Source organism: Protopterus annectens, chromosome 3.part1 (genome assembly GCF_019279795.1).
Source record: "Protopterus annectens isolate FY-2018-M chromosome 3.part1, PAN1.0, whole genome shotgun sequence".
Classification (NCBI taxonomy): Eukaryota; Metazoa; Chordata; order Ceratodontiformes; family Protopteridae; genus Protopterus; species Protopterus annectens.
The window spans coordinates 105,537,807-105,562,502 of record NC_056732.1 but is presented as its reverse complement, the minus strand read 5'-3'; the positions used below and the strand labels follow the sequence as shown (position 1 = coordinate 105,562,502).

At 40.7% G+C, this 24,696-nt stretch overlaps 1 protein-coding gene across 15 annotated transcripts in view; it reads left to right on the top strand.

The window, feature by feature from the left end:
- DTNA (dystrobrevin alpha) overlaps positions 1-24,696 on the top strand; it is a 1,617,970-nt gene that overhangs the window by 1,365,807 nt on the left and 227,467 nt on the right. The window lies entirely within an intron of this gene.

Below are 24,696 nucleotides of genomic sequence, written 5' to 3'. Positions count from 1 at the left end.
AAGCATTTCTAAAACATAAATGCTGACTTCTAAAGCATTTCTAAAACATAAATGCTGACTTCCAGTGCAATCAATGTAGTTACAGAAATAATTTGAGTAGCCATGCTGGAATATTCAGCAGTACTGCTATTGTTATGAAGAAAAGAAATATCATTGACATCATGTTATACTAAAAAATGATCACTGAAACAGGTAGGCATGTAATTTGTTATTCAGCCAAATGTGTCTGTCCTGCATGTGAAGTAATAATATCCACACTAAACATGCAAATGATAAATGGACATCAACTACATATAGTGTCCTTACATAAACTGTAGGGCACACATCTTTCTAACTTACCCTGGGGCATTTGAAAGGGGTACGTTTTTTTAATAATCTTCTTCTTCTTTTGGCTTTTTCCCGGTTAGGGGTTGCCACAGTGGATCACCTGTCCTCTCATGATTGGCAGTATAGTTTTACGGTGTTGAGTTGCCAGCCTGACACCCAACCTTCCACGGAAGGCACACACATGCACAGTCACACCTAGGGCCAATTTAGAGTGTCCAATCCACTTACAGCATGTCTTTGGGATGCGGGAGGAAACCAGAGCACCCAGAGGAAACCCACGCAACCACAGGGAGGACATGCAGACTCCACACAGACGGCACCCCAGCCGAGAATCGAACCAGAGAACCTCTTGCAGTAAGGCGACAACAAGATTTTTTTTAATAATACTATTATATAATAATAACGCTATCTGCTGCTATGCAAAACTGATTTCCAAGCAATGTTTTTATATTCTAGACAAGATGCTGCAAAAACTTCCGAGTGCAAAGAACAGTAGCAACAACAGAAAGTTCAGAAGAAAAATAGCAAAACCCTATTTGAATAGTAAATTGTTTATATCCTAATCAATAAAATATGGGATTACATGTGAGTATTACATCACAGCTTCAAAAGTCCTCAGTTTAACATGCATGTACATATATTTCTGGCTACTAAAGTTAGGAAAAAGAGATGGAAGAAAAATCTAACACAGTGCCATTGTTCAATTACTAGAAAAGATTTATTTTTTAGATAATGCCATGATAACTAATAAAGCATATCTTGGTATGGGTAGAAACACATTACTAATGGCTGCCTTTATTTGGCCACATAAACCACACTATCCATGGGTAAATCCACCATTGCCCACACCCAGGCATGTTTGTTGCTTAAGCAGACAATGACCAGGAATATGTACAGGCTGAAATAAAGCAAAGGATTTCAAATAATTTCATAGAAAAAACATAATATTTAATATCATTGTTTTGGTTGATGCATCTTACTTCAATATGCTGTTGTAGTTGGACTCCTACTTATAGGAGTTATGCTACTAGGCCTTAAGACCAAATCAGCAGAATTTTTTTCTGTGCTGTACCCTTCATGGCTACCTCTTGGTGTCAGTTGGTATATCCATAAATAGTTGGACCTTTTATCTCCAAGTAGTTCTTTTCTGCAGTTGCAAGACTGAGTTTGGTAACTATTCAGAATTCTTTTTTTTTGTTTACTTTTAATTGTTTCTTGCATTGGGAGATCTTTCATTTATTTTCTTTCACTCTGATCAGCCCATAGGCAAGTGTTTCTGCAGCAAACAGGTCACCTCTTCTTTCAGCCACACCTAATGTCTGATATGCAAAGGTAAAATGCATGAAATATAAAGATGCATTATTAGCTGTTCTTTTACTGAAGTGCCCTGTTGGAGATGCAGAAGATATTATATAATTACATGAAAATGAGCAAAGATGAAGATCAGCTCACACAAAGGAATCCCTTTCAGTTGAGTGTATATGTGGCAGTTTACTGTAGAGGTTTAAAGCTATGAGCTGCAAACAAGCTTCATCATGCAGTCCAGAGTTTATTGCCTCAGTCTTCATTTACCTACTGTATGATCTGAGTAAATTATTTAACCGGACAGCTCTTGTGGTTTTCCCCTGAAAAAGGGGAACTTTCCCCTAGCAGCTTTACCTAATTTGCAAATAAAGAAAAGCTGAAGAATCCAAACATCCCTGTAAGAGTCCTTCTTTTCCATTATTACAAATATTCCAAAATGTCTAGGGACAATCTGGGACTTAAGGAAGCAACCAAACAGGGAGGTCATCCTCAATGCAGACTTCTTTCTTATAATACTGCAAAGATTCAAAAATGTTTACGGACAGTCAGGAACCAGAGAGGTCATACTCAAGCTACTAACCGTGTAGTCTAGGATACCATTGAGGATCATAGCCCAGTTTCCCTAGAGGGCTTACTGGCTAAGTGATTTATTCAGTATCTCACAGTAGGCAAATTAAAGCTAAGGAAATCAAATGTTGCATTTCCATCTCCAACCAATAACCCATTACAGTAACTGGTAGGCAAAGTTTGCCATTTTCAGACAACCATGGTAGGACTCAAACCTGCACTGTACTTTTTAATGATATTATAGAAATTATAAAAACAAAAGTTGGGTACTTACCATAATAATAAATTCATGTTGTCTGACTTTCATCCAGTTCAGCTGTGGATTGTCGGATCTGACCTCAGCAATGATGCTGAAGCTTTTTGGTTCCATGGTTCCTACTCCTCCCTACCCATAATTCCCTTGTCTCCAACTTACTACCTCTGATTGTGTTTGCCCCCCAATAAATAACTTAATAAAGCAAAGACAAATAAGCTTACTCTAATGGAGAAGGCCTTACCCTGGCTCTTTTATGAATGGTATGAAAAAGGCCGCGACATGGTTATAGAACACTGGTGGAAACTGCTTACTGACAGGGAATGCCAAGGTTGAATGGTCAATGGAGTCTCATTAGTGACAGTTTGGTAGGTGGTAAATAAGAGGGGGTGTTGAACCAGATGAAAATCAGACTACATGGATGTACTGTTATTGTAAATACATAACTTTTGTATCGAGTTTTGTCTATTTTCAATCTTTATCTCACACTGATAATTGCTACCCCCTTCCCCTGAGCCATTCTCATAGGAGACTATATCAATGCCCACTCTTCTGGGAGCCATCTTTAAAATGCAGTAAGGCAAATAACTTACATCCCCATTATAAACTTACATTTTACTTAATTGTTGTATAAATCTTGTGGTCCGGTTTAGTCCCGCTCTGCCTTGCCCCCTATTCCCACCCACCCCAGTACTGTTAAATTTATACTATCCTAGCCACTCCCCCTGCTTCTTCCTCCCAACCAGCATCTCACACATCACCAAGTGGCCCTCCCTCTCTACAACCCAACTTTTCTCCTTCCATTCCTGCCAAATCCTGGGTGAAAAATATGCCCTGTAAAGGTAAGCCCCTTTGCTATGCTAGTATCAACAAAAACACTAGTATTTTCTCTACAATCCCAGATGCTCATCCTTTATCTCCTCACAGCCTAAGAAAACCAGTACCACCACGGATTCCACTACCCAAAATGTCAAACAACCACCCCAGACTTCTCTTACAAGTTAGCTCACCTATCTGCCACACATCCAAGCCCTCATTCCCTTTACCTCATCACCCAATTAAAACCTTAAAATCTAATCCAAGGGACAAGCACTATCTAAGACTTATTCATAAGATGTTCTTTGTGTTTCACTGTTGCAGTCATCACACTTGGGTTATCTGCCTGCAGGTAGCCTTTAGTCGGCCTGAATACCAGAGTCTTGGGATTTCTGTGTCGGATGTTGTCGCCTCTTCCATGTCATCAGGTTGTCAGGGGTATTAAACATGCAGCAGATTCTATTACACCAGCCTTTCTTGCCAAGGAGGAGCCCAAAGCAGAAACAGTTCTCAAGTGCCGGTCGGCCGCTACCTGAAATTTTCATTTTTCGAGTTTTAAACCTGAAGTCTTCTAAATCTAAGTAACCCATTGGGGATTCTTTTTTCTTGCTCTAACCAATGTCAAAAAAAGTTAACAATTGTCTTGCCTGTGAAAAGCAAATACCTCACAGAGATTTTCATTCTTACTGCATCACCTGTAGGCCCAGACCACGACGTCCCTCACTGTCAGTTTTGTGTCTTGTTTAATGCCCAAACCATTCGTTGTCAGGCTATTTTTGTAGCTAAATTCTTTCGCTGTCGTTGTCCGTATTCTGAAATGGCTTCGGTAAGCCATCCAACTACCGATCTTCCGAAAAAGCTTAAAGACAAAGACAGAGTCAGACCGCATAGGTCAAAAACTGATGATGATGCTTCCGTTAAGCTAGTCGCCAGTCCGCCGGTACTCAGTGAGGTGCCTTTGCAGCCCCTGATGCCCACTTCTACAGATTCGCAAGCCTCTGCTGAGACCCATTCAGAGTCCGGTATACTGTGAGATGCTTCTTCGACTATGGAACCTGCAGATGATCCTACCTTGGATGGGTCCAGAGCCACTGTGTAGGCACCGGCTTCTGAGGGTGTATTCCGACCTACCGATATTCGTATTAAACCAACTTCATTTTTAACTGAAACTACAGAGTTTCTTAGGCCCAGAGTTCCCACTACACCTAGAAAACCAACTTCTAAAGCACATGCTTAAGCTTCCATGCCACAAAAACAAATGCTTAGAATGACTGAAGACCTTATAACTCTAATTAAGGGAAGCCAGCCTTCCCCTGCTAAAAGACAAAGAATTTAATTTCCTTCTGATTCTACAGACCAGGAGTCCGATGACTCTAACCCTTCTAATTACCAGGACATACCCTTATCTACCTATGAGGATTCAGATGCAGAGGAATCCATTCCCTCTGCCTCCCCTCCAGAGGATTTTTCTTTTGGTGAAACCTTCCATACCTTAAGAGAGCATTTCTGCTGGGAATGCCAGGACTATCCTTAGTCCAAAAAGAGACTCAGGGAATTTTTAGATTTGCCTCAGCACAGGCCTCTAGCTATTCTGCCTGTCCTGGATATTGTAGATGATGTTGTCATGGAATCCAGTGTTACTCCTGACACTTTACCACCAGCTCCTAGAAAACCTGGCAGACAATACAGAGTACCTGACTCTCACAAATTTCTCTTTAAGAATTCTACTGCGGAACCAGAGACCATTTCTCAGGGACCTAAAGGCATTAAGGCTACTGCAGCCAAAAAAACTACCCCTTCAGACAGAGATTCTAGAGCTTTAGACAGATGGGGTAAGAAGGTATATACCTCTGCAACTCTTGCCATCAGGGCTTTGAATTGCCAGTTTCACATGTTGAAGTACCAGCAACATATTATAGAACTAATTAAACAAAAAATGGAGTTACTTCCAGATTGTGCAGAAAATAAAGATTTATAAGAGTTAATGCATTCTACAAACCAAGTTAGTAAACATACTTTGTAGTGTGGATTTGATGCCTTAGAAGCATCTTGCAGGGCTGCTGTCACTGAGTCTGTACTGAGAAGGCATGCTTGGCTGAAGGAAAAGGTCTTGCCAGACCATATCAAAGCAAAATTACTAGATGCTCCATTAAATCGGGATTGTTTGTTTGGCACAAAAGCAGAAGAAGGTTTTAAAAAGATGGAAGAAAAACCGAAATCTATGCAAACTGTTTACTGCAGCAAAAGGAATGTCCCAGCAGCCAAGCACAAGCCCACAAAAAGCCAAGGCGTAGTTAGCAGCTAAGTCCATAATACAAACACTTCTTTATTTAAAAACAGCAAACATCAAAAATAACTTAAAGCTCTTTTCGTCTCACTGGTAGTGAGACTTCCTCAGACAAAGTTTCAAGTGTAAAGCAACTCTTTAAATACCCTACCCAATGTCTAATTAACACTCCTTCAATTAATTCATTGAATTAATACCAACCATTTCAATGTGATAGCTTTGCAATTCAGTGTCAAACAGTACTGCAATCCTGTTTACATTCACATTTCCAAATGCAATGCTTCAGTCAATAATCTCAACATTCCAGACTTTACTACAACAACTTTAAACCTAAGGTTCTAACAAACCTTCACTAAAACATTAAATCCATATTCAATTTAGTATAATTTCAAACCTTTACTGCTAGCTGGAAACATAACTAGTTAAATGCAGTCCATTACAACTGACACATTCGCAGACTGAAATAAAACAGTTGATGTTATATGTCTGACCATATCTGGGTTCTTTTGATAATTACAATATCTTCTTCTTCTTCTTTCGACTTTTTCCCGGTTAGGGGTCGCCACAGCAGATCACCTGTCTGCTCATGATTGGCAGTGGAGTTTTACGGTGTTGAGTTGCCAGCCCGGCACCCAACCTTCCACAGAAGGCACACACATGCACACACTCACACCTAGGGCCAATTTAGAGTGTCCAATCCACCTACAGCATGTCTTTGGGATGTGGGAGGAAACCGGAGCACCTGGAGGAAACCCACGCGACCACAGGGAGGACATGCAGACTCCTTGATAATTACAATATCCAAATTGGAAAAATATTTTTTGTCCTTTAGTCATAAAAAGTAGTTGAACTGTTTCTATCATTGTTGACTAATTGTTACAATTCACCTCCACCTTGTCAGTTATGAGTATGCGTAACAGCACTACGTAGTGGAGTTTGCATTTAAAGCAATAGTACTGTACTTAATAAGCTCCACTGTAACCTATTCCACAAGAACATCCAAAGCCTAGATAACGGCATGGTCAGTTAAACCCGTAGCAGTCGGGTGTTCTAAAGTGTTTCACACTTTAAAATAAAATCCTATGCCAATGTTAAAAACCCTTAAACTTCCAATATATTAAAAATGTTAAAAATGTACATAAAGACCCCTTCAACTACACATAAACATGTAACTGCACATAAGTAAATATGTCCTACAGACGTTAAAAATTAACAGTTTCAATTCAACCATAGTGATATAGAAAATGTTCAAAAATGTCAAGAAATAATATAAATATGTTTGCTGAATAAATGTATTGGACCTAGTCCCCAATCCTTAAGAAAGGTGTCCCCTCAGCTATTGATCTCCATCATCTTGCTAGACTTTTCAGTTTTAATATACATTTGATTGAATAATATTCATTCAGTCCTGAGTACTGGCAGGCTCTGGTCTGTATTTGCCACATTAATTCTAATTTTTCCAACATCAAAGAACTAGGACCTCCTCTCATCTCATCCACCTTAACTGAGTCTATAGCTCTAAATTTAAATGAATGTGTAGGACATTCTAGGGTATGTTTAGCAATTGCGCTGTCCTGTTTCAAGGTTTGGGTGCTGTAAAGATGTTCATATACCCTTTCCTTAAATTTCTGGTCTGTTTTCCCTATGTAGAAAACAGGGCAATTCTGGCAGCACACCAAATAAACCACACCTTTTGTGTTACAATCAAATCTTTGTGGGGTCATATAATCCACCCCTCTGATGTTGAATCTTTCCCCTATGTCCATGTATGGACAATATGTACATCTACCACATTTGGTCATACCTACTTTTACTATCCTTTGCCTATTTTCTTTCTTTTTTGATAATAAACAATTAAGGTTGTTACCCCTTCTAAACACTACTTTAGGGGGGTCTTTCAGTTTACAGGTCAATACAGCATCTGATCTAATAATCTCCCAGTTTTTGTAGATGATCTCTCTGATGTTATAACCATCCAAGCTGAACTTCGTTATTAGGTTGACCCCAACCAAAGAAGCTTTTTCTGTGATTTTATCACTAATTTGGGAATCCTGTTGACCTAATTCCTGTATGTCAAACAGGATGGGGTGGTAGAGGCCTCTCAATCTTTTCCCTTTTACCTCCTCAGTTAGTTCCCTGATCAGTTGGGTGGGATATCCTCTTTTGGAGAACATGTTTCCTAATCTATCACATTCTCATGAAAAATCATCTTCCCTAGTCACCATGCGGGCAGCCCTGAGTAATTGTCTTTTTACTACAGACCTCCTTTGGACCAAAGGGTGGCAGCTAGTAAAATGAAGGAAGACATTAAAATATGTGTCTTTATTATAGATGTTTGAAAAATAACTGTTTTTTATGTAAGTCCTTACTCAATAAGACATCCAAATAGGCAATGTTAGTTTCATTATATGTGAAAGTAAATTTTAAAAATGAAGTTGTATTATTAAAGTAGGACATTAGATTTTCCGCCTCTTTCACTTTCCCCTCTATCAGTATAAAAATGTCGTCTAGGTACCTAGTATAAAATCGGATTTTATTTATAATATTAGGTACCTTGAACACAAATTCCCTCTCCCAATACGCCATGATCAAATTAGCAAAGCTAGCCCCGCATGGTGACCCCATGGCTATGCCTGTTGTTTGGGCATAGAATTTTCCACCAAGTGTAATGTAGTTGTTTGATAAAACCAGTTCTACCATTTCTGCCAAGAGACTAATTTCATCATTAGATGCTCCTAGCTCATGTAGTAGCAATATAAGTCATTCAGTCCCTTCCACGTGGGATAGACGTGTAAAGATCCTTCATGTCAATTGTCAAGAAGTTCAGATTATGTCTGAACTTCAACTTTTGGATGTTAGCTAAAAATGACCAGGAATCTTTACAAACCTGTAGCTGTGACATTATATATTTTTTCAACTGAAAGTCTATGTATTTTGCACAAGCGTATGTTATACTTCCCCTAGCATCCACTAAAGGTCTCAGTGGGGGATCATTAATGCATTTATGGATTTTGGGGATCCTAAATAGGATCTGAATTCTGGGGGCTGGCATGCTAATATAATTATAAATGTCTACATCAATTCTGGCCTTTATAAACTGTTCTTCTATTAGTGACCGAATCCTCCCATAGGCCATGTTCATTTCATTACGTGACACTTCTGTATAGGCGTCTGTTCATATAATTTTCTCCATTCTTGATTGATAATCATTGTTATTCATTATAACTAGCCCTCCACCCTTGTCCGGCTGCATCACACTAACTTGTGCTTCCTGTAAAAACCTAAGTGCCTGCCATTCCACTTTTGTTGTATTATTGTGCCTGTCTGTACCTCTTCTTTGAATATCAAGTAAATTATGCAGGTCTAAGTCACACATCTGTTCATACAGTAACAAAGTAGGGTGAATTTGTGGACAAAATGTGCTAGTTATACAGAATGGGTTATTTGCATTGTTCTCTTGGCCAAAAAAATTTTAAAATTCAGTTTCCTAATAAATAACCTTAAGTCAATAATTGAATCAACAATGTTGGCTTTAGACTTAGGAACAAATGTCTGGCCTTTAGCAAGAAGGTCTGCCAGTACTGAATCTACGGTTAAGCATGAGAAACTGAAAATTTCAAAGTCACTTTGAAAATTCATCATCACCTCACAATTCAGGGAAGGTGATTCTGTTGTTTGGGATACTGTTGTTGCCTCCACACTGGGTTGTAGGTCACTTGGGGGAGACCTTGCCTCAGGTTGTAACCTGAGGCTTGCCTTCGAAAATTTGCATTACCATGATTATTCGCGCTTTGTAGTTGTTATTACCCCTGTATTTGTTTTTGGATGCCTTTTTGGCCTCCTGATTACTATGTTGCCCTTCTGGTTGCACTTGAGGGTGTTCTGTCCTTCTCTGTGGCCCCTGTTCATCTTCCAGTTGCCTTACCCCTGCTGTATTTTGAGACATTGGAGGTTTTGGGTAAGCCACCCCTAAATTATATGCCTCCCTGTCTCTTTAATTTCTTCAATTTAGTTGCTTTTTATTTGTCCATATATTGATCAATACTGACAAAACACCTCTCATAGTCATATTTGTATCACATAAAATCTGTCTTTTTTTATGCTCTCATCCAGAGGGACAATTTCCTTTAATAAGGAGTCAGCAGCAAGTTGGTAGTGTTTTATCGTAATCTCCAGGAGTTCAGTTCCATGTCTATTAAAAAGTATAATCAAATCTTTGTGAAATGGTGACCCTCAACTAGTCCAGGTGAGTATTGCCATGATCTTAGTCCTTTAGGGACTCTAATGCCTTCCTTCATTTTACTAGCTGCCCCCAAAGTAGTGTTTAGAAGGGGTAACAACCTTAAGTGTTTATTATCAAAAAAGAAAGAAAATAGGCAAAGGATAATAAAAGTAGGTATGACCAAATGTGGTAGATGTACATATTGTCCATACATGGACATAGGGGAAAGATTCAACATCAGAGGGGTGGATTATATGACCCCACAGAGATGTGATTGTAATACAAAAGGTGTGGTTTATCTGGCGTGCTGCCAGAATTGCCCTGTTTTCTACATAGGGAAAACAGACCGGAAATTTAAGGAAAGGGTGTATGAACATCTTTACAGCACCCGAACCTTGAAACAGGACAGTGCAATTGCTAAACATACCCTAGACTGTCCTACACATTCATTTAAATTTAGAGCTATAGACTCAATTAAGGTGGATGAGATGAGAGGAGGTCCTAGTTCTTTGATGTTGGAAAAATTAGAATTAATGTGGCAAATACGGACCAGAGCCTGCCAGTACCCAGGACTGAATGAATATCATTCAATCAAATGTATATTAAAACTGAAAAGTCTAGCCAAGATGACGGAGATCAATAGCTGAGGGGACACCTTTCTTAGGGATTGGGGACTAGGTCCAATACATTTATTCAGCAAACATATTTATATTATTTCTTGACATTTTTGAACATTTTCTATATCACTATGGTTGAATTGAAACTGTTAATTTTTAACGTCTGTAGGACATATTTACTTATGTGCAGTCACATGTTTATGTGTAGTTGAGGGGGTCTTTATGTACATTTTTAACATTTTTAATATATTGGAAGTTTAAGAGTTTTTAACATTGGCATAGGATTTTATTTTAAAGTGTGAAACACTTTAGAACACCCGACTGCTACGGGTTTAATTGACCATGCCGCTATCCAGGCTTTGGGTGTTCGTGTGGAATAGGTTACAGTGGAGCTTATTAAGTACAGTACTGTTGCTTTAAATGCAGACTCCACTACGTAGTGCTGTTATGTATACTCATAACTGACAAGGTGGAGGTGAATTGTAACAATTAGTCAACAATGATAGAAACAGTTCAACTACTTTTTATGACTAAAGGACAAAAAATATTTTTCCAATGTGGATATTATAATTATCAAAAGAATGTTGGTTACCACCCAAGTATGGACAGACAGGTAACATCAACTGCTTTATTTCAGTCTGCGAATGTATCAGTTGTAACGGACTGCATTTAACTCGTTATGTTTCCAGCTAGCCGTAAAGGTTTGAAATTATACTAAATTGAATATGGATTTAATGCTTTAGTGAAGGTTTGTTAGAACCTTAGGTTTAAAGCTGTTGTAGTAAATTCTTAGGAATGTTGAGATTATTGACTGAAGCATTGCATTTGGAAATGTGAATGTAAACAGGATTGCAGTACTGTTTGACACTGACTTGCAAAACTATCACATTGAAATGGTTGGTATTAATTCAATGAATTAATTGAAGGAGTGTTAATTAGACATTAGGTAGGGTATTTAAAGAGTTGCTTTACACTTGAAACTTTGTCTGAGGAAGTCTTATTACCAGTGAGACGAAAAGAGCTTTACATTATTTTTGATGTTTGCTGTTTGCTGTTTTTAAATAAAGAAGTGTTCGTATTGTGGACTTAGCTACTATCTACACCTTGGCTTTCTGTGGGCTTGTACTTGGCTGCTGGGAACTTCCTTTTGCTGCAATAAGGAGTTTTTGGTTTGGCTTGTGCTTTTTCCCTGTTTGTCTATGCAAACTGTCAAAGATTCCTTACAGGTTCAGCCACCTAGGTTCAGTAGGCATTGGCCTTCAAAAAACTGGTCCTTTCCAGTCCCTCCCAGGCATTCTCAGTCCAAACCCAGGGGAAACAGACCACCAAGACTACAGCCTCAGGGTGGAAAAAGTTCACAATGACTTTCCAATTATCCTTCCCAGCCATGCCCAAGTACTTGCACCCCTAGAAGGAAAACTCGCCCTTCATTGCAAAAAATGGGATGCCCATTACTCAGGACCAATGGGTTCTAAACATTGTATCCCAGGGATACAGATTCTGCTTCCACTCACTGCCAACCCCAAGTGGGTTGCCAGACCTTCCTCCAAACCAGTGGGCAGAGGCTCAAAAGAAGGTACTTTCCCTTCTCCATATCAGGGCTATTCAGCCTGTTCCAGTAGAACAAAGGGGACAGAATTTCTACTCCAGACTATTCCTGGTGCCCAGAAAAGAGGGCTCTTGGCACCCTATCCTGGATCTATCAATTCTCAACACCTTTCTGGTGGTCCCAAAATTCAAAATGCTTACACTGAAACAGCTTCTTCCTATGCTAGCAAAGGATGCCTGGTTAGTCACCCTAGACTTAAAAGAAGCTTATCTGCACATCCCCATAAGGGGGTCATGCATGAAATATCTACATTTCAGGGCAGGCTCTATGCATTGTCAGTTCTCTGCACTTCCCGTTTGCTTATCTACTGCACCAGAGTATTCACAAAGTGCCTGGCTCCAGCCATTGCATACTGCAGGCAGAGAAATATTCAAATTTACCCATACTTGGACGATTACATGATTCAGGTGGACAGTCAGGAATTGCTGCTTAAGCACCTGGTATTTGTAAAAAGACTTCTAACTTCACTGGGATACACAATCAACAAAAAGAAATCACAACTGGTGCAGCACCAACAAATTTTATTCCTGGGAGCAAGCTTGATCACAACTTCCCAAATGGCATTTCTCACTGCAGAAAAATAGGTCTATTCAACCAACTACTTCAAACAAATGGCCTCCAAAACCCAGCTATCTGCAAGGAAAATACTGCAAGCCCTGGGGTTCATGGCCTCAGGCATTCTTCTAATTCCATATGCCTATTAGCATATGAGGAAACTTCAGTGGTACTTAAAAAGTTTTGGTGTCAACATTCTCAGGACCAGGAAACAGTCATTCCTATCATACCTTATCTAAGGGCAGAGTTCCTTTGGTGGGCAGAGGCATGCAACCACAGCAAGGGACTGCCTTTCACTCAACCCCTCGCCGCCCAAACCCTGACAACAGATGCATCAGACTATGCATGGGGAGCTCACATGGCAGGCAGATGCATTCAGGGCAAGTGGAGCCCAAGACAAATTCTCCTGCATGTCAATCAAAAAGAGATGCTAGTTGTACAGAATGCTCTGACAGCCTTCAAATACCTAATCCTTCCAGGACAGCTGCTAATAAAAACTGACAACACCACAGTTATGTGGTACATAAACAAGCAGGGTCGAACCCATTTTTACCCACTCTGCAGGTTAGCCATGACCCTGTGGAACACAGCCTTGAGCAACCAAGTGCATCTACAAGCTCAATTCCTGCCAGGCAAACAAAATTCACTGGCAGACAACTTAAGAAGAAATCTACTAGACCCACACGAGTGGAAATTGGAGCCCAACACATTCAACCTTCTAATCCAGTGGTGGAGGACACCAGAGGTGGATGTCTTTGCCTCCCCCGAGAACCACCAGTTGAGCAAATTCTGCACCAGGATCCCTCACAGCAAGGCATAGAAGGTGAATGCCCTATCCTTCAAATGGGAAAACCTCTCAATTTATGCCTTTCCCCCCTCTGCCTCTCCTCTCAAAAGTACTACTCAAGATCAAACAGGACAGGCCAAGGGCAATTCTTATTGCCCCAGACTGGCCATGCCAGCACTGATACCCATTCTTACCCAGTCTGACAACAGTGCCACCCTGGCACCTTCACCAGACACCTTCCCTGCTGTCTCAGCAGGAGGGACAGATTTTGCATCCACAGTTGCAAAGCCTAAACCTTGCAGCCTGGCTTATCCTGGACGTCATTCTTGAGGCCAGAAGGCCTAGTACTAGGAAATCCTATGCTGAAAAGTGGAAAATATATTGTTCTTGGACTCAGTCTTAATGAAAGGACACAGCAGTGCCCTCCTTACCTCAAATCCTGGATTACCTAGCAGAGCTACTCCACAGAGACATATCCTTCTCCTCCATTAAGATTCATGCCTCTGCCATCTCAGCTCATTATAATTGACAGGAGGGAGGTTGGTATAAAGGTTAAGGTATTTACCTTATAAACACAAGGTGCAGGGTTTGATTCTCACATGGGGTAATTGGCTAGGCTTAATAAAAGCCCCCAAAAAGGGCAGTTAGCCTAGTACTAATCTATGAACCTATGAATCTATGAATACTGAGCCACCTTTATTTTCTCACCCTCTCATCAAACAGTTCCTGAGAGGGGCTAATAACTTAAGGCCCCCTAGGAGAGCACCCACCCCTGCCTGGGACCTTAACTTTGTACTGGAAAAGCTCATGCTTCCCCTTTTGGACCTGCTACTTCAACAGAGTTAAAATTCCTCTCTTGGAAAACAGCCTTGCTTTTAGCCATAACTTCAGCAAGAAGAGTGTCTGAGTTACAGGCTGTAGAACCCTTCATTATTTTCCATGCTGACAGGGTTTCCCTCAGGACTAACCCATCCTTTATGCCTAAGGTGGTGTCCAGTGTGGCTTTAAACCATTCCATCCATTTACCAACCTTCTTCCCTAATCCTCAGAATAAAGGGGGAAAGATCCTGCACTCCTTGGACATGCACAGACAGCTCAGGTTCTACCTTGACAGGACTAAACCTTTCAGAAAATCTGACCAGCTGCTAGTTAGCTTTGCCACAGGGACAGAGGGCAAGTCCATTTCAAAACAAACCATTTCCAAATGGATAGCACACTGCATCCATTTCTGCTACAAGCACCATGGAAAACCTACCCCACAGGGGAAGAGAACATATTCCACTAGGGCTAATTCCACCTCCTCAGCATTTCTCAGGGGAGTCCCTACCAGGGACATTCTGGAAGCTGCAACCTGGAGTTCTGTATCCACCTTCACCAAGCATTACCACTTACCTATTTTTTCTAACTCCAGAGCTGGATTTGCTACAGCAGTCTTACAAGGCCTGCTAGCCAGCCTTAACACTTCTTGACTGCCTCCACCCTTCCTCAGCTTTGGGAATCAACCTAAGTGTGATGATTGCAACAGTGAAACACAAACATAGTACAGTTGTCTACACTTACCATAAATGTAGATGTCTGAGTGTATTCACTGTTGCAGTCCTGATTTCCCTCCCTCCAGCCCACTGGTTTTCTCTGTCCTTCTACCTATCCTCTCTATGGCCATTTTTAATGGTAGTGGTATTTACATTTTTCTGGTGGTGTTCCACACCATATACTAGCTTCCTATTTGGGGGGCTCCTGACATTTGGGGCAAGAAACACTGTTGTAATGGTGTTGGCTGCCTGTTTTATACCCCTGATGACCTGACATCATCGAAGAGGCGAAAGCATCCCTCGCAAAAATCACAAGACTCTGGTATTCGGGCCAACTGAAGGCTTACCTGCAGGCAGATAACCCAAGTGTGATGACTGCAACAGTGAATACACTCATACATCTACATTTATGGTAAGTGTACACAACTGTACTTTCTGGCTGCCCTCCTGGATATCTTTTCAGCAGCTTCTGTGGCCCCTGATTCCCAGCCTCCAGCCCCCAAGAAACATGACAGATTTTACAAGGTGCTTGATGACTGTACATTTTTTGTATAAATGCCTTTCTGCTGATCCTTCTGTCATACCTGTCTGTTCAGACAAGCCTTCCAGGCTCTTGCCCTCTACCAAGTTACTTCCTTCTGATAAGGGCCATTTTTACTACTGCCACCTTATCCTTTAGGGCCAATAACTATCAGCCTCATATGACTAGGTATGTTATAACCCTTTTTTCTCAGGTTTCTGAGGTTATTCCTGATCTTCCTGACTCTGTGGGGAAGGTCTCTGCCCTTTCCTTGTTGGGTTCCACCTCTCAAGTTGCCCCCATTCTATTAAGTGCAGTTATGATGCAGCTGATGCTTTCTCCAGGGCCACTCCATTTGTTTTTTTATGAGGAATTACTCTTGGCTTCATTTTCAGGTACTCTCTGATGACATTAAGGCCAAATTGTTGGATACTAATTTGGACAATAAAAATCTTTTTGGTGCTGCTGCTGCTGAACGTTTCAAGTCTCTCAGTATACGGGCAAGGCCTTACAGGAGCTGAAACATATTGTTGTTTCTCATATTCCTGAGTTTTGGAGAAATTACTCTTCCAAATCTGCTTTTGTCCACGGGCAGTCTTACCCTTCACCTAAAGGTAAAAAGGTGCTAGAAGTGTTCCTCCGGCAAAGTCTACTCAAACTCATACTTCCCAGAAACCTTCCTTTCAGGACAGGTCCGGTTCTATTTGACAGTTTGTTTCCCCTTTCCCTCGACCAGGTCCCTTTATCTCTTCATCCTTCCCTGTCCCTTCAAAACTGGTTGAGAATCACAACAGACTCTTGGGTTCTGTCTATTGTCTGCCAGGAGTATTTCATAGGTTCATAGGTTCATAAGGGTCAAGGAAGATAACTAAGCTAATGGCTTATGGGCCCTTATATGCCAAGCCAGTATATCCTGATTTTGCCTAATATATGGCCCCTAATGGCAAGAGGATAGCGTGGCTTTGTGCCTGTTCACTGAGTGTCTTACAGATTGCCCCTGTCCATAGGGGACATGCGCACTACCTCCAGGTGTGAATTTGTGATTCCCCATCCATTGGTTCAAATTGAATTTGAAGAGGCCCAGGGAAGGGGTCTGCTTAATGTGAATAGGAATCCTGTTCCAAAGAAGGGGTAATCTCTAAGACACATATTTTGTTTGAGTTGCTGACTAAGTTTGGATAACTAGATTGGGTGATCCACATGCTATTTCACTTATGGATGTGTAGCAGCTCCATCAGGGCTGGATTTGTGAGTGCCTTGTAGGTCACGTATATGTCACCCCATAATAGTCAAAAGGAGACAGACTAAATGGATAGGGCTTTTGTTCTATCTGCATTGTTCATGTTGTTCACACCCTGTATTTTGTTTGTGAGGAACCTCTAAGGTCACTTCAGCTGCTGTAAATGCTTAGTCAAGTCAATGCCAAATGATGCATTGTACTCAATTATTGGTCTAATGAGGGGCTGAGTACAGCGGGACTATATTTTCCTTGGATCTGGATGCCATACCTTTACTTATAAGTTGTGCCACATAAATGGGCTTCATCACCACTATGGACACATGGCGGTCAAAATTCAGGCTACTATCTGTCTGTATTCCTAGATCTGTCACCTCTGAGTCTACTCTTAGGGGAGTGATATTGATGTTGTAATTTACTGGGGTATGTGACCTCCCAAAGGGTATGATAATGTATTTTTTCGCATTTAGTTTTAGGCCATGGTTCTGGCACCAATCATTCATCTTATCTAGACCCTCCTGAAAGATATCAACATCGTTGAGGGATTCAGTGATTACCCCCAGCTTGCAGTCATCAGCAGACTTTGTTATCCAGAGGCCTTCCGCATTAGCCTTGAATTCATTGAAGTGTATTCCGAACAGGAGTGGTCCTACTACTGAGCCCTGTGGCACATCACTAGTAACTGGCATTTTGCTGGACCTGGATTCTCCCACTTTACCCACGTGTCCAGTCCATGAGATAATTGGCTATCCATTTGGTGACGTAAGGATTTCTATGTCCAGTTTTGTGAGTTTATTTATAATAACTGGGTGAAGAATTGTGTCATATTCCTTGACCAGGTCCAGGTAGACACTATGTACTATTTTACCATCATCCATGGCTTTAGTGACTTTCTCAAAGAAATCCACTGGATTCAGTAGGTATGACCTGCACTTGACAAAGCCAAATTGGGTTGGGTCAGTGTTTGGAGGTTTCCTATATCAGCATTTATCAGGTCTATGATTATTTTTTCCACGACATTACATATAAGACTAGTCAAACTTATGGGATTGTAATGTTCCGGGTCAGTAGATGATCCCTTTTATGTAGAGGGATGACTGTTGCTGTTCTCCACTCTACTGGGACAAAGCCATTCCAGTGGCTGTGGTTAATTAGAGATCCTAATGTGCCTGATAAATCCTGATTTAAGCTGTTTAAGAGGAAACCTGGTATATTGTCAGGCCCCATCAGTCCATGTTTTTTAGCTTTAGAGAGCACAGTGGCAACCTGTTCTTCAGTGTTAATGCAGTAGTGGAAATCCCTTCCTCCATTTTGGGGCAACCTGAACCTCCTAGGGAGTAGCTTCCTTTCTTCCTGGAGGTACTTCATTCTCTTTTGACCCAGGGCACCATTCAGTCTGTACCACTGGCCCAGGTGGAGAAGGGGTTTTATTCCAGAATGTTTCTGGTTCCCAGAAAGGAGGACAACTGTAGACCAGTTCTTGATCTTTCCCAGCTCAACACATTTCTCAAGATTCCTTCTTTTTGGATGTTATCTCTTCAGACCTTATTTCCTCTTCTTCTTCTTCCCAGGCTTTTTTGGTCTCTCTGGATCTCAAAGATGCCTACCTCCATATCCCCATCTGTCCCCTTTCAAGAAATGTTTATGTTTCTCTGTTTCTTTCTTTGCGTTTTCTGCTTTGCCCTTTAGCCTTTCTATTGCCCCAAGGGTTTTCACCAGATGCCTTGCTCCTGTCATTGCTTTTTACAGGATGAGAGGAGTTCAGATCTTTCCTTATCTGGGTGGTGTGCTCCTTCAGGCCCCCCCCCCCCCCAGGGCTCTGATTCAGAATCTCCAGTTTACTATTTCCCTTGTACATTGTATGGTGTTCATCATAAACTTTCAAAATTCAGCTCTGATCCTTCTTAGGATCATGGTTTCCTTGGTTGTAGACTCCAGACCATTCCCATGCTGGCAGTTTCTAGCTGGCCCAAAGGCCGTGTTTCTTATTGCCCTTTTCCAGTCTTTCCTTCTTCTGGAGTCAGTTACAGCCAAGGACTTTCTCTGGGTTCTTGGGTTCATATCTTCCACCATTCCCATGCTTCCTCTGGCCAGGCTACATATGAGAAAGCTACACTGGTACCTGAAGTCTGTGTGGCTTGAACATTGACACCCCCTGGACTTCCCAATCCCTTTCCTCCCTTGTCCCAAGCTCGAGCTTCAGTAGTGGATTCATCATCTCTCTCTCTCAGTCCATGGCCTCCTTTCCAACCACTAGCCTTGACTCAAGAGCTCTTTACAGATGTTTCAGAAAGGATGGGGGGAGCCTCCTTCTGCCCTGTCAAGGTTCAGTGTCCCTGGCCTCTTCATGAAAGGTCAGATCACATCAATATATAAGGAGATGAGGGTCCAACTTCTTGCTATTCAGGATTTTCCTTCACCCTTTCATCCCAGGCTTCTAATAATTTTTACAGACAATGTGGTATGTCAACAAGCAAGGGGATCAAGGTCCTGTTTTCCCTGCAGTCTAGCTGTTTAGGTTTGGGATGTAGTTGCTCAGTATCAAGTAGCTCTTCAGGCAGTTTACATTCCCTCAGAGCACAATCTGATGGTCTGTTTGAGCAGGTTCAATACACAAGCTCACAAGTGGTTGCTTCACAGAGATGTGTTCCTGGGCATTGTCCACCAGGGGGTATTTATCAGGTAGATCTTTTTGTTTCCCCTCTAAACAGATAACTTCCTCTATTCTGTTCCAGAGTTCCAAGTCCTCTGGCTTAGAAAGTGGACACCCTGTCTTTTCCGTGGAAGAGGATGTTTCTGTATTCCTTCCCTCCCCTTCCTCTGCTTCTGAGAGTCTTGCACAAGATCAAGCAGGACTTTTCCAAAATCTTACTAGTGACTTCCTCTTGGCCCAAACATCATTCATTCCTCCTTCTTTCTCCCTTGGCCAGGAGCAATCAACTCAAGTTACCTCACTGGGTGGATCTTTTCCCACAAGACAAAGGGTCTCTTATCCATCCTCACTTATCCAATATTCAACTGACGCTTTGAGTGCTAGGGTTTTGATCTCTTTTAGGCACCTCTTTTCTGAGGATGTGCTTCAGGTCCTGCAGGAGGCCAGAAAACTCACTACCAGAAAATCATACTTTTCCAAATGGAAAACATATTTTGTCTGGTGCCTCTCAAAACCTGGATACCTTAACTGTACAGGTTCCTATGTCTCTGTCTTATTTGTGTAATCTGCTCCATGCTGGATTAGCCTATTTTTCAGTTAAAGCTTACCTATCAGCAGTTCCTGCTTGTCTGCCCTTTACTAATCCTTTGGCCTCTAGATTTGAGGTCAAGAAATTTCTTAAAGGTGTTCTTCATATCAAGTCTCCCAGGAAGCCTATTCTGCCTTGCTGGGACCTTAATTTTGTTCTTGAGAAATTGACTCAGGCTCCTTCTGAGCCTGCAAGCTTCAGCTTCCTTACAAAATTGTACTTGGAAGACTGTTCTTTTCGTCCTCACTTAAGTGAAGTGAGCATCTGAGCTTCAGGTTATCATGACTGTTACTCCTTTTTTAATTTTTCATGGAGACAGGGTGTCTCTCTTCATATTAATCCTTATTTTATGCCCAAGGTGGTCAATGAGGTTTCTCTTAATCAGTCCATTCATCTCCCTTCTTTTTTTCTTTCTCTGCAGTCTGCCAGTGAGAAGGTTCTTCACACCTTGGATTTGCATAGACAGCTCAGATAATATTTGGATAAAACCAATGATTATATATCTGAACAGCTTTTTGTTTACCTTCAACCCAGGTCTTTGGGGTTGTCTGTTTCTAAGCAAACCATCTCATCCTGGATTTCTAAAGCCATTTTTTTTGTTTTTCTTTTCATGGTAAATGTCTTTCCTATTCAGGAAAGACTCCTTTTACCACAGCTGTTGCTTTCTCAAATGCTTTTTCAAGGAGATGGATACCCCTTCCATTCTTGAAGCTGCTACTTGGTCTTCTGTCCATACCTTCACTAAATATTACAAGTTGGATGTTATTTCCAGGGCTAGAGCTGGCTTTTCCAGGGCTATCATGCATGGGTTTCTAGAAGGCTCTTCAGTCCTTCCTCCTCCTAGGTTTCCTCTTGACCTTTTTTACTCTCCCTTCAATTATGAATACTGCAATGGTGATATGGAAGGACATAGTACAGTTGTGTAAAATATTACAGTAGATGTCCTTCTCTTCATTGTTGCAGTATTGGCTCCCTCACTCCTTCTCCCTCTGCTCTAGCCTGTTATTTCTTGCCCACCTGGTCGAGGGGCTCTTCTGCCTTTTCTCTTTCTGGATGTACATGTTATTCCTTGTCCCTAGGGACATTCTGTTCCTCCTGGGGCTTTTTCAGTTCTGAGTATGCCCTACACCAATGATGGTGAACCTTTTGGGCTCAGAGTGTCAAAAATTCGGAAAATGCATATCTTGACTCTGCTGGTGTGTTACCCTACCATCCCCCCACCCTGAACAAAAGAGAAACAATTCTTTGCCTATTCATGTATTTAAAAAATACAGTCCAATCATGTGATGCTATGTATTATAAAAGCTAAAGAAAATCAATTACTTACAATAGAGAAAACGATATGCGCATTGATAACTGGGCTTAAAACAGTGCACCAAAAATTGCCCTCCTTTTAATAGTAATTTTGAATTGAACTGAAAAAAATATGGAATACATTGCATTTGATTTGATTAACATCAGTTAATGACTTTTTTTGTTGCTGAGCTTTAATAGACAAGTGCAGGGTCACATATTTCTTGTATTTTTGTTTATTTAGTTTCTTTAGTAACTTGGGTATTGGTGAACGCGTGTGTTTCACCCAAAATGTCTTGGCATGTCACCTTTGACATGCATGTCGTAGGTTTGCCATCGCTGCCCTACACCTTGCACAGGGAGTGTACATGTGATGTATAGCATCTGTAAGTACTAAAGGTTTTGGTATACTGGCCAGGTATCCTTGGCAAGAGATCCCTTTGGTTATGAATACTGCAACCATGAAAAGAAGGACATCTACTGTGATGGTAAGATTTTACACAACTGTGCTTTCATCCAGTTTATAATACAATACAAATATATGAACTGTTGACCAAGTAGCAGCTTCACAGATATCATCAATAATAAATCTGCTGGCAAAGACTGTAGAAGTGGCCATAGCCATTGTGGAATGACCTTTAGGCTTAGATTGTAGGGGGTTATCCTTTTTTATTGTATGCAAATGTAATAAAATCAGATAACCATCTAGACAACATAACCTTAGCCACCACTTTGCCTACTTTTTGTCTGAAAAATGCCACAAAAAGAGCTTCAGATGCTACCTTAGGAATGAAAGAAGCATTTGTTCTCACTTAAACCCTGTCTTTATTAAAGGTCAAATAAGGAGGTTTGCAGGAAAGTGCTTTCATCTCTGATATACACTTAGCTGATGTAACAACCACTAGAAATATTATTTTCCAAGATAGGAATTTCAAATCCACTAATGCTGCTGGCTCAGATGGCAGCTGGGCCAATGCTTGCAGCATGATAGTAATGTCTGAAGGAGGAGCTGGATCTCTGACTGGGGCCAGAGCAAGAAATTCCCCTTAAAAAGGCTTTGGAAATCTTCAATGAGACTATTGAAGAGTTGTTCTGGCCTACATGAAAACTAGAAATGCACTTTGATAGTTGTGTTGCTAGACCTTAATTGTCAAAGTATGGGAAAACCTGGATATCTACTAGGTGAAAGTGTGCTGCTACCACTGACATAATTTTGGTGAACACCTGGGGAGAGAATGTGATGAGCCTAAAGGCAGTGCTCTGAACTGATAATGATTGGCTCCCAGCCAGAAATGGAGAAACCTTCTCAAGCACTTCTGTATCTTTACATGATAATATGCTTCCTTGAGGTCTGTTGAACACATCCAGTCATCCTACCTTAGTAGCAGCAAAATGAACTGCATTGTGACCATTGGGAATTTTGTCTGTTGACATACTGATTCAAATGACTCAGGTCCATTATCGTTCTGAGGTCCCCTGCTTTCTTGGGTACTAAAAAGAACCATGAGTATACTCAGGATTCTATTTGGTCTACGGGAGCAGGTTGCATGACATTTTTAGCATCTTAGATAACCATGGTGTTGCAATTTCCCATTGAATGGATAGAACATTGGGAACCTTTTTCCAAGGAAAAGGTATAAAATAACCTCTGGATATTATGTTTAGGAATCTGTGGTTATGTATTGCCAGTCTTCTAGGTACAAAGATGAGCATCCCTTGACAGCCTCCAGAGTGCATCAGTCAGGCAACCCTTCAGGGATGTTGAAAGTGCTTTTCAGAGAGTGGTCCATGAAATCTCTAATTATGACGTCTGCCCCCTTCTCTGGGCAATCATTGTATTGCAAAGTATATTGCTGCATCTATTTTCCACTTACAACTGACCCTCATTCAGCACATCCCTGCTCCTCCCTTCCACCACAGCTGGTTGCACATTTGCAAATAAGAAAGCTGTAGCAAGTTGCAATGTTTAGCAATCATGCTGAGTAGCTTGTTAAGCATTATGGTGACAAACAATTTTCCTTTGATCGACATTACAATATATACTAGGAAAAATATATGAATTTCAGTTATCTATTTTTTTTACTTTTCCTCAAGATACTCTCCCATACATGTGCATTTTCATTAAGTATCTTTGTCATGGGTCTGTAGACATCATTTTATTCTTCTGTGTAAAGGTACAAAAATGATAGATTATGAATGCATTGTAAGAATATAGACCATCTTTTTAAACCACTCCATTTCATGAACTCCTTCTGAATAGTGCTGAGTTTTTACTGTAGTTTGAGTTGCTTGGGTCTGCCATTCTATAGGATGTATTTTTCTACAAGTTATCCTCAAAAATGTTCTTTGTCCAATGTTTTGTCTAAGGGGTTATACCAAATAAACAGAAAGCTTTATTAGTCTTAATTGGTAAGGGTATTCTTTTGAACTGCATCAATTAGTATGTCCTACATAGTTCTTGTATTAGGACAGTTCCGTACCATATGCTTATAGTCTGCTTTGTTGGCATTACAATGACAACATGTAGGAGCGTCCACTAATTTTTTGTTAAACATCCTTAAAGGAGAGTGTTGCCATCTATGAATATGTTTAAATTTAGTGAAATGAAGCAAGATGGGTGTATTACCTAGGCATTATCTTATTTAAAAATCTATACCCACCATATTATATTTACCTCATAAGGATCCTACCAGTTTGTCCCATGTTTTTGTTTGTTTGGTATAGGCCAGCATTCTCTTCCATTTCACATGTACTGTTGTCATACAACTATTCAATGCACTTAGTTTAGTCAATAGAAAAGCTTGAGTTCAAATCTTTCTTGATATCTATCTATCCACCACTATGGTCTTGACCTTCAGATATTGTTTTATCTGGTCATTTTCTACCATTTCTGATATTTAACTTCAAGGTATCCCTAAACTGCAGATATTGCCAACATCTAATTCCATATTGCACTGTATCATTCTTAGCAACCTAAGGTTTACAATAGTATTTCTAGGGATGACCCACACATCCATCAGGACAACCTATTGTCCTCAGCCCAGGGATTCCAGAAAATTGGATTTTAATCATTTTTGATATTTTTGGCTCCCTATCAAAACTATAATATTCTGATCCAAATCAAAGGCTTTATCCATTAGACCACATAGGACGTACATCAAAGCACCCCCCAGGCATTATCTTTAGTTTCTTCTACAACCCATTTATGTTTTCCACTTGCACATTTTGGGTGTGCTGTAGACATACATGATGTCCAGCTGCACTACTTCCCCTTCCTAATGACATGTACTGCTAAAGTCAGCATCCTCCTGACTCTTAAAGTTTGACTTTTGCCTCAGGCTCCATTGGTATTACCATAGCTTGAACTGCAAGTGTTTGCTGCAAACACTAGTCTTTCTTTTTTGTATAACTGGCTTTCAACTCAACACTGAATGTCATACTTCAGATGTGAAGTTGATATTTGTTTCTTCCATGATTTACCTGCAATAGCCAACATGACACTTTATCATACTGGCCAGAAACTTCAA